The sequence below is a fragment of the Vulpes vulpes genome, chromosome 2 (genome assembly GCF_048418805.1).
Source record: "Vulpes vulpes isolate BD-2025 chromosome 2, VulVul3, whole genome shotgun sequence".
Lineage (NCBI taxonomy): Eukaryota > Metazoa > Chordata > Mammalia > Carnivora > Canidae > Vulpes > Vulpes vulpes.
In genome coordinates, this window is record NC_132781.1 from 156,530,349 (window position 1) to 156,547,917 (window position 17,569).

A 17,569-nucleotide genomic window follows, 5' to 3' on the forward strand; every position below is an offset into this window, starting at 1 on the left:
GCCAGAGATTGAGCTCTTTGGGCTACACACACCTCCCCAGACAGATGTGACCCCTTCTCCTCATTCTGCGCTGACCTCTGTCCCTGTGAGGACACCTGAGTCCCCAGCACTGGGCCAATGTGAATAAGAATAACCCTACATGAACGGGTCAACAAAATGTGGTATATCCATTCAACGGACTAATATTCCACCATGAAAAGGAGAGAGGTACTGACACATGGTACAACACAGGTAAACCTTGAACACATGTTGAGTGAAAGAAGCCAGATGCAAAAGACCACACATTACATGATTCCATCTATGTGAAATGTCCAGAAGAGGCCAATCCATAGAGATAGAAAGTGGATTAGTGGTTGTCGGGCGCTGTTGGAGTATAAAGATTCTTTGGGGGGTGATGAAATTTTCTGGAATTAGTAGTGATGGCTGCACAACCCTGTGAATATAATAATATGCCAAAGAGTGTACACTTTAACAGGGTGAATTTTATGGTATGTGAGTTAATTTATTACCTTCCAAATGTTTAAAAGCTGTTAGAAAACGTTAAACAAAATTCCCATGTGCTATCACATTTGCTCCTCCTAACTTCTGGTGCCAGGGCCACCAGGGCAGGTAGCATTGGTGCTGTTTTTCAGCTGAGAAACTGGGAGCTCAGGGAGGGCGAAGGGCCGGGCAAGACTGCATTGCTGATTAGTGGCAGAGGGATGATGAGAAGCAGAGTTGGACTCCTGGTTGAGTGCTCGTTCCTTCACATCATGCCTGAGGAGCAGACTGTTGCCTCATGAGCCAAACTCCCTGCTCTGTTCACATTTGCCATGTTAAACAGGAATCTCTGCAGGCAGGGGCCGTGCTGGCAGAGGCTGTCACGACAGCTGATGGCTGCCATTCAAGGAGCATTACTTGGTGCCAGGCCTTGGGAGGTGGGGTGGACCATGTGTGTTTAGTTTTTTGTCAAAGACCCCTGTTATGAACCTTTGCGGTTGCCTCCCAAACCCCCTCTCATGAGCACCCCGCTCATTCCTGGGGAATTGCTGGGAGGTCATGCTGTCCTCTATGGAAACCAAAGAAATGGGGCATTGACATATAATGTAGGTTTGGCCATGAGCATTGGAGGCCCAGGGACCCCTGGAGTCCTGGCCATCCCTGTGGCTGCAGTGGCCTCCATCTGGGCTGCTCCCACTTGCTCAGGTCTCTGTTGCCCTGCCCTTCCTCCTTCCTTGCTTTCTATCCACTCTTTGTGCATGGTGTTTGTTAGCCAGAGCTCTGTGGGACCCCAATATGCTCCTAGGAAATTTGCTTGTACACTCACGACAGAGTCAGTTCTGTTGCTTGCAACCATTTGCTCTGACCACTGTATCCCTATGAGATAGATACTATTATTTTGCCCATTTTACAGATGAGGAAACTGAGGCTCAGAAAGGTAAAGTGACTTGCTCAGGGACCCCCAGATAATGAATGGCAAAGCCAGGATTTAAACCCAGGTCTGTCTGAGTCTAGAGCCTAATCTCTCAACTTTTATAAGAAAGAAGGGATAGCAAACCTATTTTGTAAGTCAGACACTGAGCTGGGCATATCCTCTCCACAGCTCGATGAGGGAGAGAATATCCCACTTTAGAGAAATGGAAACCGAGGCTCAGGGAGGTGACGGAGCTGATTTACAGGTCCCAGAGCTGAGATTAAAACTGGGGTTTTTTTTTTTTTTGACTGCAAAGCCTCTGCTAAAGAAAGGTGGGAACTAAACTCAGATGATGGGGTTCCCTCTTCCCAGTTGGCAGAGTTCTGAGCTGCTCTTGGCCCCATCAGCACCTTCCTGCCCAGCCCCGATGGGTAGAAACTGGACTCAAGCCTTTAACACATAAGCTCCAGGGTTGAGGCAGCCCCTGCTAGGAATCCTGCCCCACGGCCCAGTTCCCCCATAAATCAGGGGCTGAGGAAGCCACACACTGGTAAATATTTACTGTTGCCTTAAAAAAGTTTCACTTGGTATATTTTATTTGTGAAAAGGCAGTAAAGGGCAGGGCCCCATTGCTTCTGGCCTGTCCAGGAGAGCTGTAAGGGTGCCCTGTCCTTGGTGAGCTGGGGCTCAGCCCGGCCCCGCTGGGGCACGTCTATGTGCCTGCATCACAGGTCAAGAGGTGGTGCATGCTTGGGCCCTGGTGGCTGTAGGCAGGACTCCAGGAAGGACCCTTGGGGCAGGCTTGGTGGAGAGAAGAGTGGGGCTGGGGCAGTGGAGGGAAGGAGACCCTGGGCCCTATTCCTCCATCAGCTCCAGAACCAGCCTAGCCTGAATCCCAGGGGCCATTCCCAGACCATCTTGAATTCAGGCTGGACGTCAGCACTCACCTCAAAATCCTGTTCTGGCCTCACTAGGGCCCCAGCGCCAAGACCCCTGTAACTGCTAAAACCTCACCCCAGCCCTGTCCACACTTCAACCTGACGTCAGCTCCGTCTCAAGCTCAGCTCAAGTTCAGCCAACTCCGGACCTAACCTCAGACTCATTGCAGCTACGGTCCAGTCCAAAAACTCAACCCCAAGCGGGCCTGAATCTGCTCCCAGCTCCCACCTCAGTGAGCTCACCTGAGCCCCAAGGCCAGCCAGTGGTCTGCTCCGCTCAAGGGCAGAAAGGCCAACAGTTGGCTTTCCTTTGCCTCAGGGTCTCAGACAAATATTTATTAAATACTTTCCGGGTGCCAGGCCTTCTTCTAGGTGCTGAGGACACATCTGTGAACAGGAGCGTTGCCTTGGGCAGAAGGGAGAGGCTCCTCTTCCTCTTCCTAGCTTCCCTCCTCCTCCCTCCCCCTCCCCTGCTCCAGCCTGGACCTTCCAACTGCAGCCTGGTCCTTCCAACTCCAGCCTCATTCCTCTCCCCAGACTCTCTCTTCCCCCAGCCTCCCAGCTTTGAGGCCTCCCTTTACCCTCCATCCCCACCTGTTCTCTGCCCTCTTCCTCCAGAGCCAGGAAGCTCCAGCTATACCTCTGGACAGCCCGTTTTCTCCCTGTGTGATTTGGACAAGTGTCCTCCCTTCTGGGCCTTGAATAAGCTTCACAGTGGACAGTGAGATGGGGAGGTCGGTAAAGGAGATTAAGACCCTGCCCCCGCTTCTCCAAGGAGAGGTCACAGCCTGGCTTGGGGTTTAAGCGCTGGCTGCCAAGGGACCCGTCTGACTCCCCATCTCCTCGAGGCAAAGTGGGGGTGCCTCACCCCACCTCAAGGTGGCTGCATATGAAAGCCCATCGTCGGGCAGGGCAGCCTGGGTGGCTCAGCGGTTTAGTACTGCCTTCGGCCCAGGGTGTGATCCTGGAGACCCAGGATTGAGTCCCACGTCGGGCTCCCTGCGTGGATCCTGCTTCTCCCTGTACCTGTGTCTCTGCCTCTCTCTCTCTCTCTCTCTCTCTCTGTCTCTCATGAATAAATAAAATCTTAAAAAAAAAAAAAAAAAAAGGAAAGAAAGCCCATCCTCAAATGTGTGGCTCGGCGGCAGGGGCTCGTTGGTAATAACACCGACCGCTTGTACTGAATGTCCAGGACTCCGCATTTAGCGGGAACCCGGAGTTACCTACCAACTACTCGTGCTTAGTTACCCGCTAACTCTGCGATGACTTTTGGGGGTTTATTATCCTCACCACCTTGGAAAAGTGGCGAGATTGGAGTTGGATTGATTCCTACCATCTTGAAAGCAAACAAACCTGGTGGCTGATAAACTAGTTATTCAAACAGTCTTGTGCGTAATCGGAAGGCGAAGGTTGTGTAACTGTGTAACTGGGGCGAGAGGCAGGTAGGGTTGTGATGCACATAATCGCCGCCTTTTTAGTTTCTCCGAGCACCTGTCACCTGCCAGAAACACTTTAGGCCCTTGCCACGATCTTCATCCTCACATCACAATGGGTTGGCGCCGATGTAACGGACCCCAAGAGGAGGCTTGGGAGGTGGGGTCGCTCATCCCCTCTCGGGGGGAGGGTCTTGGGGGGAGGGTCCGGGACAGGAGCCCACGCAGTCTGGCTGCAGAACCCAGGTTCTGCATGACCGTGCCCTCTTCTCACGTGCTGAGAACCTTGCCTACATCCCGATAATTCTGCTAGACTGGAATGTCAGTGCTCCTTGCAGTCTGCACGTGTGGCAGTGTTGCCACGTGGCGGGCCTGTGTGGGGCACGGAGCTGGCGTCACGTCATCCGACAGCTTGCGAGACACCCCGGATTTATAGGTGAGGAAGGAGGAGCTCAAAGATAAGGTTCAAACCAACCTCAGAAGAGTGTTTAGCTCCTCAGCCCAGCATTGGAGACTTGGGAGGCCCCTCATGGCTCCCTCCATGGCCTGGCCAGCTGACTGTCCCCACACCCGACTTTCCAGCACTGGTCGCTGTTAAGAGCATCCTGGTGTTTCCTGCTTCTGAGTCTTTGCAAACCCCTCCACCGGGATACCCAGTCCCTCTGTGCTGCCTGATGCCTGCTTGTCCTTTGAATCTTAACTGGGACGTCACCTCCTCCAGGGAGCCCTCTCTGATTGCTGATGACTGGCTGGGTGCCTTTGCTGTGCACTGCCATGGACCTTTGCCCCCTCACCCCTGATACCCTGCACTGTAATCATCTCTTTGCTGGCCCATCTTTCCTCCTGCACAGGGAGCATTGGGAAGGCAGGGACCTGTTTGTCGTGTTCACCATTATCTTAGTTCCCAGACCAGCACCCGACTCCAGGAAACGCTCAGTCGATACTGAGTCTTAAACAAATAAAATGTGTCAAAGTAGACAAAACAGCTAAGTTGTTCAATGTTTACTCAGTGACAAGGGTTTTACATGTACCATCTCACTGATGGCTCTCGTTTAGGTTTGGACGACAGACTCTCACGATCTCCACTTGAAAGATGGGAAACGGGTGCACAGGGAGGTTAATTCTTTGCCCAAGATCACACAGCTACTACTGGTGACGCTGGGACTCAGACCCAGGTAGCCCTACTCCAGCACCCCTGCACCACCGTGCTTCTAAGGCACCTAAAAGGGAGTCAAAATACTTGGAAAAGAGTAAACACACAGTATAGCGACCAAGATACAATTCTAGCTGATTATTCACATGAGCAAGCACTTTTAGAAAAAGTGAGCTAGGGCCACCTGGGTGGCTCAGTCTGTTAAGAGTCTAATCCTGGGATGCCTGGGTGGCTCAGCGGTTGAGCACCTGCCTTCAGCCCAGGGAGTGACCCCGGAGTCCTGGGATCGAGTCCCACATCAGGCTCCCTGCATGCAGCCTGCTTCTCCCTCTGCCTGTGTCTCTGCCTCTCTCTGTGTGTCTCTCATGAATAAATGAATAAAATCTTAAAAAAAAAAAAAAGTCCAATTTTGATTTCAGCTCAGGTCATGATCTCAGGGTCATCAGATCAAGCCCTGTGTCAGGTTCCATGCACGGAGCCTGCTGAAGATTCTTTCTCACTCTCTCCCTCTGCCCCTACCCCGACCCCCCTTAAAAAAACAAAAAAAAAACAAAACAAAAAAACAAAGAAATAGAAACAGTGAGCTAAAATAAAAATCCTTAAAATGCTCAAAGGTAGATAGAATAGGGGGAAAGGCTCCTTAAAAGTTTAGCAGGCTCTATACCCCCCAACGTGAAATGCTGATTGAAACAGGGACTGGCCTGGGGTGATGCTCCAGAATGTTCCCTGGCAAGGACACAACAGGACCACCCCTGGCAGGTGGGTCTATTCTCACCTTGTTTCCAGTTACCTTTCGCCCCCTCTCCTCTCTTCCACCCTGACCGGACCCAGCTGGGCTGCTGGATGGATGGGCAGCAGGGTTGGGGGCGGGGACACCCACCCCAGCCTTGTTTCGGGGGCACATTCTCAGCACTTGGACAGGGGCGTTTGGGGCTGTTATCTGTCTGGTTTGAATTAGGTGCTGGGCTCCTCAGAACCTTGGGCTCATTAGCGGTTTCATCGCCCGGGCTGGCGCCTGCAAGATGGTAACATTTTATTGTTTCCTTGCTTTTTCTTTCTTTCTCCTTTCTGTCTCTTCCCTCCCCTTTCCTAACTGTTTCAAATTTCCACCTCATGCCACAAAAATGCAAAGACCGCCACAGTCCCCCTGGGACATACTCAAGTCACCGAGGCCTCTGGTGGCCGCTCCTCTCACTAGCCAAGGACCCAGGGGTCCCTCTGTCCGGGCAGGACTCCCAGGGGAGCAGGGCTGTGCATCCCTCTGCTCCCTCATCCAATGCACAGGACGTCCCACACCTGCGTTTCTCTGGGAACTCAGGGGGGCCCAATGGTTAGCAGTCATTTCTGGAGTCTCTCTGCCTCCACCCTGAGTTTTGAATTCTGATGCAAGATTTATTCTTTTACTTAACAACTTGGCCTTTCCACGGTGAGTATGGATCCCCTACCAATGATGTTAGGCCAGCGAGAGGGAGTGAGCAGGAGGTGCCAGCAGCTCGTGGTAAGTGCCTGCTGACTATAGGCATCACCGATGTCCTGCTGGCGTCAGGGGTAGCTCTGCCCCTCGGAGAGCTCCTACCTTGGTGGCCCAAGGGAGAAAAGATGAGAAGTCTCACTGCTGGCGGCCCTCTTCATCACTATCATCATCGTCATCCTCACTTTCACTGCCCATCCTTTGGCTTTCCCCTGGGGGACAGGGGTCGGGGGAGATGGTGATGAGCAGAGGAGGGGAAGGAAGGCTGAGGAGCCTGGGGTGAACTGTGAATGGCCCAGCCAAAGAGACCCCCCCCCCGAAAGAGATGGCTAAGTTGGGGGGTGGCGGAGGAGCCCCGGGGATGGTGAGTCGCCTCTGGGAGGAGTGGGAAGGAGGGGATGGCGTTGGAGGAAGAGTTCGTTTCTGATGGCCATGATCAGAGCTCGTTGTGGACCGCAGGCTACCTTCTGTTTGAGTTGATGAGGCTCCTTCCAGGCTCCGTGACCCTCCCAGCAGTCTGCAGGAGGGAGCTACCCGTCTCTGGGAAATTGCACCCTGCGTGCATCTGCTGGTCCGGGGAGGATGGTCCGTCCTGCTGGGGCCTGGTGTTTTCTGGGCTCCTCTGCCAGACACCTGTGTGGGCCGAGGAGAGGTCCCAGGGCTGCTGGTGGGCCCGTGGCTGGATCTGGGAATCAAGGAGTCTGGGTTTCGGGGTGCTGTCCTCTATCTCTTGCCTTAAGCACTTGGCTCCCCGGACCCCACAGTTTCTTGGTTTTTCTCCTTCCCTGGACACTCCTTCTCAGGCTCTCTTCTGGAATTTCTCTCTTCTTCCAAAGGGATACGTGTAGGAGCACCCCAGGGCTCTCCGTCCCCTCCCTAGGTAGGCTCATCCAACCTGATGGTGTAGATGGAATCTTTCTACCCTGACATCTCCCAAATGTCTATCTCTAGACCTTTCTCTTGACCTCCAGACTCTAATACCCAGCTTCCCACTTGGAGGAGACCCAAGTTCCTGACGCCTGCTCTCCCGTCCTAGGTAAATGACACCACTGGTTGCCTCAGCCCAGACTCCTGGAGCCACCCTGCCTCCTCCGTTCCCCTCACATCCTGCATTCCGTCCGTCCAGAGGTGTGGTCAGTGCTAATTTAATAATGGATCTTGACTTCCACAGGAACCCCAGTCTATCCCATCAGCTCGTGTCCCTGGTGCTGAATTAGCCTCGCTTCCCCTCTTCCCTGTTGCCCTCAGATCCAATGACCTTTCAACAGTGGACACCAGGTCTTGTTGCTTCCCTGCTAAAAACTCTCAGGTGCTTCCTGGATGTAATACCGTCCTACCTGGCAGCCAAACCCCAAATGTGTGTTGTTGACTCCTGACTGCCTCTCAGCCGTGTCTCCTACAATCCTGCCTCATTGGCTCTGATCCAGACACACCAGCCTCCTTGGTGTTCTCAGCTTTTCTAAGTCTGTTCGTGCCTCAGGGCCTTTGCGCTTGCCATTCTTCATGCCTGGGTAGCACTGACCCACAGATTCCCAAGATTGCTACCTCTCTTTGTTCAGACCCCTTCTCCAAAGCTACCTTATCTAAGGGGCTGTCCCTGATGGTCTTCTCTAAATGGCCTACATCGGCTCTCCTGCTTAGACTCACACATCAGGATGTTCCAGCCCCTGCCTCAACCTTCTTTTTCCTCATAGGACTTGCTTCCTTACAGGATTAAATTAGACCAAGTACTTACTTGCTGTTTTCTCTCTCCCACTCAGTCGTAAGCTGAACTGTGGGGGCTTTGCCTTGTCCACCACCCTTTCCTTAGTGCCCGGCACTGTGCCTGGGACATAGCTGGTGCTCAAGAAAAATGTGCTGGAGTACTGAATAGTGAACATCCGCCAAGGCTAGGCCGAGAGAATGCATTCATGGGACCCCTGGCACAATGAATGTTTGTCAGATGAACTGATGCGAGGTTACCGCATTTGCCTCGTGGACTGTCAGCTGCTTGAGGGCAGACCCCAAACTTGCTTCTCTTGGTATTTCTCAGGACACCTACCGAGCTGCGTGACCTCAGGCAGGTTTCGTGTAACCTCTCTGGGCTTCAGTTTCTTTACCTATAAGGTAAGAACAGTAACGGTGTCCATGTAATAGGGTAACTGTGAGGATTGAGTGTGTTCATATATGGAAAGCCCTTAGCACGGTGCCTGGCACCGAGTAAGTGCCCAGGAAAATGTGAGCTGTTATTATCATCCTGGTTTTGCACATAGTAGGCGCTTCAAAACCTGTAAGGCAGGGGATTGAGCAGAACCGAGGTACTCTGAGCTGAGCCCAGAGAAGCCTGCTCCTATTGCCCTTGGCTTTTCCCATACTAGGAGCTGGGGAATTGTCTGATAAAATGAACTGAGCTGAAATTAGAAACCGCACTATGCCGTCAACTCATGCTGAGTTTGTGGTCAGCGAAACCCCAAAGCCTTTCTTCACAAGCCGTATTGCTCAGCCAGCGATCCCTCATCCTGTATTTGTGGGTTTCACTTTATTTTTTGTGGTCTTTTGCTTTTTTTTATGTTCCGGATTATAAAAGTAATATATGCCCACTGTGGAAAGTTTACAATGAGCATAAAATTACAAAGGGCAGGAAAAGAGCAGGTTACAAATCAGCATGAATGGTTTGAATCCACTTGCATACAACGTTTTTTTTTATATATATTTATAAAGAGAGGCAGAGATAGACAGGAATAGAGAGAGGGGAGGAATGAGAAGGATGCATGAAAAGAGGGCCACCGACATGTTTGCCGGGTCTGTTCTCTGTGGCTGCATCCCGTGGGATTTTTATATTCTCCTGCATAGCTTTTCCTTGGTGCTGTTTGAATTTTTCACAAGAACAAACAGGTATTACCTTTTCAAAAACTAATTTTTTTCTGACAATAATTATCTGTCAATGGAAATCAGATCATTTAGCTTCCCTACTTAAAAACCCTGTAAGTGTTCTTCATTCATAAAAAAAAAAAATTCATTGGGGGCAGCCCTGGTGGCCTAGCGGTTTAGCGCCGCCTTCAGCCCAGGGTGTGATCCTGGAGACCCGGGATCGAGTCCCGCGTCGGGTTCCCTGCATGGAGCCTGCTTCTCCCTCTGCCTGTGTCTCTGCCTCTCTCTCTGTCTATGAATAAATAAATAAAATTTTAAAATAAATACTCATTGAACACGACTAGGCCAGACCAGTTTTCTCCTCCTTCACCTTGTTCCGATTATAGTTCCCTCCCCCTCAGACCATTGTTCTTTATAGGTTCTGAGTTTAATGTCCATCCCCCCTTAGAACTTCACCCATGTGTGAGCCAGAGCTATGTGTAGATACACGCCTGTGTCTGTCTTGCACACAACCTGTTCCCAAAGCCTAAAACAATATATGGCATGTAGTAGGCACTCAATAAATATCTACTGAATGAACGAATGGATGTTTAAAATAAAGAGTCAAAGACAAGCTTTTATAATTCAGAGATTATTGCTAGCATCTTGGTATGTTATCTCCCAAACTTTCTTCTTCTTCTTCTTCTTTTTTTTTTTTTTTTTTTTAAGATTCTATCCATTCATTAATGAGAGACAGAGAGAGAGGCAGCGACACAGGCAGAGGGAGAAGCAGGCTCCATGTAGGGATCCCGACGTGGGACTCAATCCCGGGACTCCAGGATCACGCTCTGAGCCAAAGGCAGATGCTCAACCGCTGAGCCACCGAGGCGTCCCCCTAAGTTTTTTTCTATTTTACATATGCATATAGTTGAAAACACATTTTGCATCTTTTTCTTCTTGAGCCAGCATAATCGTACAAGCATTTCCCATAGTATTAAGAAGTGTTATTTTTCTTGAATGCACAGCAGGGGTTCTCAACTGAGGGCAGTCCTGCCTCCCTAAAAGGCATCTGGGAATGTCTGGAGACTCCCACAGCTGGTGGGAGAGGGGGAGCCTTGCTACTGGCTGCAAGACACCACACAGTGCACAGGCCAGCCCCATAGTAAAGACTTACCTGGCCCCAAGCACTGATGGTGCCAAGGCTGAGACCCCTGCCATCTGGTAATCCCTCACATAGATCTGCGAGATTTTGACTCCTCAATCCCCTCTTATTGGATATGGAGTTGCTTCTGGTTTTTCACTACTACAAATACGGTCATGATAAACAGCGTCACACATAAATCTCTATCTGCGTTCTATATTATTCCCTGGGAGAAATTCAATGCTTGATTTTTCAGGAACTTAAATGAAGGACAACGTTGACCTTGCTTGAACTCCATCATGCCTATTTCAAATGGGTAGTCCAGCCCCTCTGGGCATCCTGTCCTCTGCCACAGTTGTGGTCTCCCCCAGCTGTGAGTCATGTCAAACAGCACATCCAGACTTTCCGGGTCAGGGTGCTTGCCGTGACGAGGGCTGCCCCAGCAGAGCCTCACCTGTCTTGTCAGCCTGGGCTGCTCCAACAAACTGCCATAGACCTGGTGTTTTAAACAACAGACATTTGTTACTCACTGTTCTGGAGGCTGGGAAGTCCAAGATCAAGATGCCAACAGATCCCAGTGTCTGGTGAGGACCCTCTTCCTGGGTTGCAGACAGCTACCTTCTGGCTGTGTCCTCACTTGGTGGACAGAACAGTTCTAATCTCTTCCTCCTCTTATAAGGCCACTAATCCCACCATGAGTCTCCACCCTCATGACCTCACCTAACCTTAATCACCTCCCATAGGCCCCACCTCCCAATACAAGCCCCCACTAGGGACTAGGATTTTAACACAGGAACTTGGGCGGGACACGTATTTGCAGTCCGTAACATCACCTGCCCAAGATTTCAAGCCCGCATTTGGGAAAAGCCTCGTTAACCATGATGCACAAATAATGCCCATTATGGGAGTGGAAGGGCGGAATTGAAGCAGGGATGCTGGCATTTGCCGTTCCTGTTACGCCAACAAAACCACTATGGTGCGAGACAGTTTGGATACCACTTTGGAAATTGCTTTGGGGGCATTAGAATGCCTCCCCCTTAATAAGAACATCATCTAGGTAGGAAGCGTTGCTACGTGTGCAAATACAGCCCATGCAAAACAGAATACTGGTTCATTCAACAGGCATTTACTCAGCCTCTGCTCTGCACTACGTGCTGTTCTAGGCACTAAGGATGCAGAGACCAAAAAGAACAGAGAGGGCCTCTGCCCGCATAGAACCTCCATTCTAGAGGGGAGCACCATCACGTAAATGATAAAATGCAATATTAGAAAGTGATTAGTGCTTGAAAGATAAGTATAGGGACAGAGTGACAGGGTGAAGAGGGCTATTTCAGGTAAAGGAGTCAGAGACGGGCTTTCTGAGGAGGGAATATTTTAAATTAAGAGAGTAAGTGAACCCTGGGAATATCTGAGGGAATGGCAAGTGCAAAGGCCCTGAGGCAGGAGTGAAGAGCAGCAAGGAGGCTGGTATGACATGCTCAAGGGGGAGACCCATAGGAGGTGAGGTTAGAGTGACAGGCAGTGGCCGGATTAAGTAGGGTCTTGTCGACCACAATGAGGACCTGAATTTATACCTCATTGGAGGGATTAAGTAGGATAGGAAAGAAATCTGATGTCCATTTTAAAGGGCCCCCCTCTCTGCCATATGGAAGGTAGGTAGAGTGCAAGTGGTGAGCCCAGGGACGTGCTGTCGTGATGACGCAGGTGGGAGGTGATGGTGGCTCAGCACTGCGAGGCGATGGGGCCGGTAGAGGGGAGGTGGTTGCCGATGGATTGCATGCTGGGGAGGGGCGAGACAGAGGAATTGAAATGGCAAATTGAAAAGGGAGCTCTCCGAGCCAGGAGAGTTCTCTGCTGGGATCCATGTTTCCGTGATGTGCCCACAGATGATGGAACCCCAAGACAGACAGCCAACCCCTGGACGGCTGGATGCAGATCAGCTGGCAGGGCCAGGCGTGCTCTAGGTTTTTGTTTTTTTTCTGACCTTGAACTTTTTATCAGTCTTAATTTGGTGCCTGGGGACGGGCCCTCCACCCCAGCCCTACAGAGAAGCCGAGCCTTCCAGCCAGAGGGCTGTCAGGACAGGGGCCCGGCTGGCTTTGGCCCAGCCAGGGAAGCGGTTCGAGCCGCTTCTCTCCTGCCTGCTTGGCTGGACAGAGCATGGCACGCCCCGTGAAGGCTAGGACACCTTGGTCTCTCAGGAACGGCGGCCCACCTGGCCTTCCGTGCTCAGCTTGGCTGCATCACCCCCGTGGAGCTGGCTGCATGATAGAGAATAAATTAACGCTTCCACTAAGGGGGAAAAAATTCTGCTATTGTCTGGTGATGAAACGAAGTATGGGAAAAATGTTTGTTTTGGTTACAGGGCAGGGAGGAGAGGAGTGTGGGGGGCAGGCTTCCAGGGACGCGAACAGCAATGCACAGGACTGGAGGAGCCACTGTCAGGAGGCGGCCCTCACCCCGGGCCTGGGGACAGGGTGCTAAGGGTGGGCCTCCGCGCTGGAGGTCGCCAGAGGTCTCTCAGTGCTTCTGGAAACTTGACTTTAAGAAATGGCACTGGGCTGGGGGTTGGACAGAGCTGGATTCTAGGTAGAGGTCGCTGTGTGTCCCTGACCCTCGCTGGGCCTTGTCTCCTCTTCATGAGAGAGTTGGTCTCCACTGCCTCTCAGGCCTCCCTCCTGGCCACCGTCTAGAACCCGCTTGACTGTGGGGGATAGAAGCTGTCCCTGAGTATTTTCCTGACTCCATCACCAGGTACATGGAGGAGGGGGCACACAATGAGCTCGGTATTTCCAGAAGGGGCAATGCTTAATTCTAAATATTATAAGTGCCAAAGGCGGAAGTCCCTGACACAAGCACCACCTCTCCTGGCCTGGGAAGTTGGGCATGTTGAACTAAGGTGAGGCCAGCTTGCTGGAGGGTGAGAAGGCAAGTCAGGGTAGAGGGGAAGGCAACTGGCATGGGTGAGGCTGGAGAGACCCCAGAGAGGGCAGGCCCACCCCAAGTGTGTGTGTGTGTGTGTGTGTGTGTGTGTGTGTGTGTGTGTGTGTGTGAGATTAACTGACTTCTGTTATAGGCTTCACTTAAAGGGCCTGATCCAAGCAGGGCTTTTAGCAGGTTTTACTGTCAGATCTGATGGCCGAACCATGGATCTGTGTGGACGCCACCACTAAGGCCAGAGCCAGTTGCCGGGGAAGGCCGGGCAGCCAGGAGGCCGGGGCAGGACTCCAACCCCAGCAGGTGGTAGCATGGCACTGTGGTTCTGTGCCCGGGCTCCAGACTCAGAAGCAGCAAGTTTGCAGCCAACCCTAACTCCTCTGGAGCCGCCCTGGGCAATGGACTTCGCCTCTCCAGGCCTCACTTCCTCCTCTGTAAAAGGGGCAAGGGACAGCGCTGCCTCATAGAGCTGGGCCAGGATTAAGTAAGATGAGGTGCCCCGTGTCAGGGGCAACTGGGCACCTCTCACCATCGGTGGGTGTTGTTTTCACAAGGACGGGAGGTACATCCAGCAGTCTCCACTCCGCCCCTCCCTGAGCTGAGCCAACTGAATTTGGGACGATCCTACCCCTGCTGGCTGCCAGGGCGCCTTGAGTGGACCCCAGGGGTGTCAGGTGATGCAGATGCCAGCTTCTGTCGCCGATCCCCACGAGCCCCTCCCCAGGCTGCAGCCGTCTCAGAGAAGATATGCCAGTTCCAGCCCAGGCGCAAGACTGGGGCTGCTGGCAGCCTCGTCCTCTGATGGCTCGGAGGGCCAGGCCCCTGCTCGGCTCCCACAGACCCTGCCTTGTCCCTGAGGACGGAGCTGTCTGCAGGGTGGATGTGCTCTCTGTCCTCCCTGTCAGGTTCCAGTGTGACCAGCCAGTGACTCACCGCCCCACGTGGAGTGCTTGGCACCTCCTAGCAGACAGTGTTTGTCCCATTCCCAGGCCTTCAGAGGAGGCGATCGGTGACGGGGTGTGATGGGGGCCACCCACCCACCAAATTATCTCCTTTGCAGATGCCTGGAATTCCACCATTAATACTTCATTCTTTTGGAGAATATTCTTGCCTTATCTCAGTTCCATTCTTTCAATATAAGCCCCTGGGGATATATAACATACCTGAATATGGATGAGCTTGTCAAAACATTTTCTTTCCCGGCAGGAGGGATCCAAGTTCTCAGGCTCCAAGTTCAGCACTCTTTCCAGCACTTTCAGTCACTCGACAAACAGGATCAAGCCCCAACTACGTCTCGCACCCTCTGCTTGGTGCACAGGTGAGCGAGATGTGGTCCTGTCCTTGAGGCACCCAGGAGGTGCTCCCCAGATGTTAGCGGGAGGCCTTACTCTCTGTTTCCCTGACATCTTACGCCATGTCTGATGCACAGTAGGAACTCATTCAATATTTGTTGAATGAATGAATGAATGAATGAAGCTCAACAACGACAAAAATAAGGCGACACAGCGTGCGGGGTGTGAGCGCCGACTCCAGAGCCCACCGTCTGGTCCCGTCCTCTGGCTCGGCCACTCACCCGCTATGTGACCCTTGGCAAGCTTCTGCATTTCTCGGCCTCAGTCTCCTCATCCCTAGAATGGGAGTCATAACGGACGAGGCTTAATGGAGTTAATCTTTGTAAAATACTTAGAACATTTCCTGGCACATAGCAAGCACTATGTAAGTGTTTGTTAAATAACTAGAACTCAACAAACATTATTGAACACACATGGAAGGTATTTGGTAATGCTTGTTGGCTGGTCTAAGGTTGGGAACATGGCAGGGATGAGGTCTTACTGTTCTCCGTATCCTTAGAGGCTGGCACGGTGTAGACGTGGGGAAATGCGGGTTTACCCTGTCCTCCTGGGCCCACCCTTGCCTTTCCGGCGGCGGGAGCCCTGTGCCCCCCAGGGCGCAGGGAGCCACAGCAGGGCTGGCGTGCTGCGGTGTGGCCTGTACTCTCAGAGGCGCTGTCATAATCCGGTTGCTGCCGGGTCCCTCCAGTGGGGCTGTTTTTTTCTGCCTATTTGGGTGCAGACAGAAACTGTCAATACAGAATCGATCTTCACAAGGCAGAGACTAAGGTGTGGGGCGGCGAAATGCGGCGCGGAGACAAGTGGGAACAGCCTGTTCTTTGCACAACTTTGCTGTGGTCCTGGGCGTGCGACTGGCACCTGGCAAATACTCAGTAACAGTGTCTGCATCTAGTTGGGAGCAGCCCGTCTCGTCCTGAGCCCCCGGCACACTGTGATGTGTCAAATCCCAGCCTTTGGGGGCAGCCCGGGTGGCTCAGCAGTTTAGCACCACCTTCAGCCCAGGGCCTGATCCTGGGGACCTACAATCGAGTCCCACGTCAGGTTCCCTGCATGGAGCCTGCTTCTCCCTCCGCCTGTGTCTCTGCCTCTCTCTCTGCATCTCTCTGTGTCTCTCATGAATAAATAAATAAAATATATTTTTTTAAAAATCTCAGCCTTTGCTAGGCCTGCCTCCCAAGGCAAATATCTTTTCACACTTCCTTCTCTTTCCCTAGTGTCTCCTGTCCTCCAGGGTCCAGCCTAGCTCACGAGCTATCCCTTAGGTGCCTGCCCAGTGTTTGTTCAATAGCTTCCCTCCCGTGCCAACAGCACCCCAGGCCCACCAGGCCACTCACTGCTCTTCTGTTCGTTTACTCAGCAGACACCGAGCACCTGGAGGGCCACCCAGCAAACACTAATTGAGGCTCTACTCTGTGCCGAACACCTCCCTGGAACCCCTGGACACCAAATGCACACTCGAGTGGGAAACATGGAAAGCAGATAAATAATTAAGCAATCACGAGTGTGCAAAGCAGAGGCGGAAGCTGCTGCGGGCACACGGTGCACGGAGATCTAGCCCAGTCTCCGGGGTCAGAGAGGCCTGGTGTGGGGTTGAAGCAGAATGTCCAAGAATAAATTTGAGTTGGAGGATGAAAGGAGAGAGAGCAGGGCAGATGTTAAACTTTGTCCCAAGGGCAATGGGAAGCGTGAATGGACAATCAGATGAAGGGATGTCAATTTTAGACATGAAATGAGGTTGATGTTTCAAAATATGAAACTGGTGTTTTTAAGGTTTTTTTTTTTTTTTTAAAGCAACTGCATTGGGGATCCCTGGGTGGCTCAGCAGTTTAGCACCTGCCTTCGGCCCAGGGCGTGATCCTGGAGTCCCAGGATCGAGTCCCGCATAGGGCTCCTGCATGGAGCCTGCTTCTCCCTCTGCCTGTGTCTCTGCCTCTCTCTCTCTCTCTCTCTGTGTGTCTCTCACGAATAAATAAATAAAATCTTAAAAAAAAAATAAAATAAAAGCAAGTGCATTGAAAACTAATTTGCTTATAATAAAATTCCCCAATTTTAAGGGTACATGTCAATCGTTTTTGACAAAGGCATACAATTGTGTCATTACTAGTACAACCAGGAAGAAGAGCATTTTTGTCCCCTCGTCCCCTCCCAAAGTTCTCACCTGACCCTTTGCAGTCTTGTCCTCTGCCCAGCCAGCCCCAGGCAGCCACTGATCTAAAATCTGTAGGTTTGGCTTGTTTAGACGTTTTTACACATTGAACCACACAGTACACAACGGGCTTTTCCCACTTCGCACAGTGCTTTTGCGTCTCCCCCGGGTTGCGTATCAAGGCTGCTCCCCTTTCACTACAGAGTAATACTCCGCTACGTGGCTGTGCCTTTCACTGCTGATGGACAGTTAGGGGGCAAGAAGTCTGCTTTGAATTCTCCCCTCTTCTCACCCTAGTGTCGCTTTGCAGTTTTCCCACCATGAGGGACAGTCCAAGAGGCTTGTTGCCTGGGGAAACAGAGAACAATTATTCTTTAGGACAAAGGGGCCAGATTGGCCTTCTTGGGTTTGCAGTGAGGTAATAGTCTTGAAAGTCAGCCTTGTAGGAAGAGAAACTGATTTTTTTAAAGATTCTATTTATTTATTCATGGAAGGCAGAGAGAGAGAGAGAGAGAGAGAGGCAGAGACACAGGCAGAGGGAGAAGCAGGCTCCATGCAGGGAGCCCGACGTGGGACTCTATCCCAGGTCTCCAGAATCACGCCCTAGGCTGAAGGCGGCGCCAAACCGCTGAGCCACCTGGGCTGCCCGAGAAACTGATTTTTTTAAAAAAATGTTCAAAACTCCTTGTATTGGTGAGCCAGGCCCGATCAACTCAGACCAGAGAGCTTACTGAGAGTCTTAGATAGGGGAGCCCATGTGGGATGCAAGAGAAGCA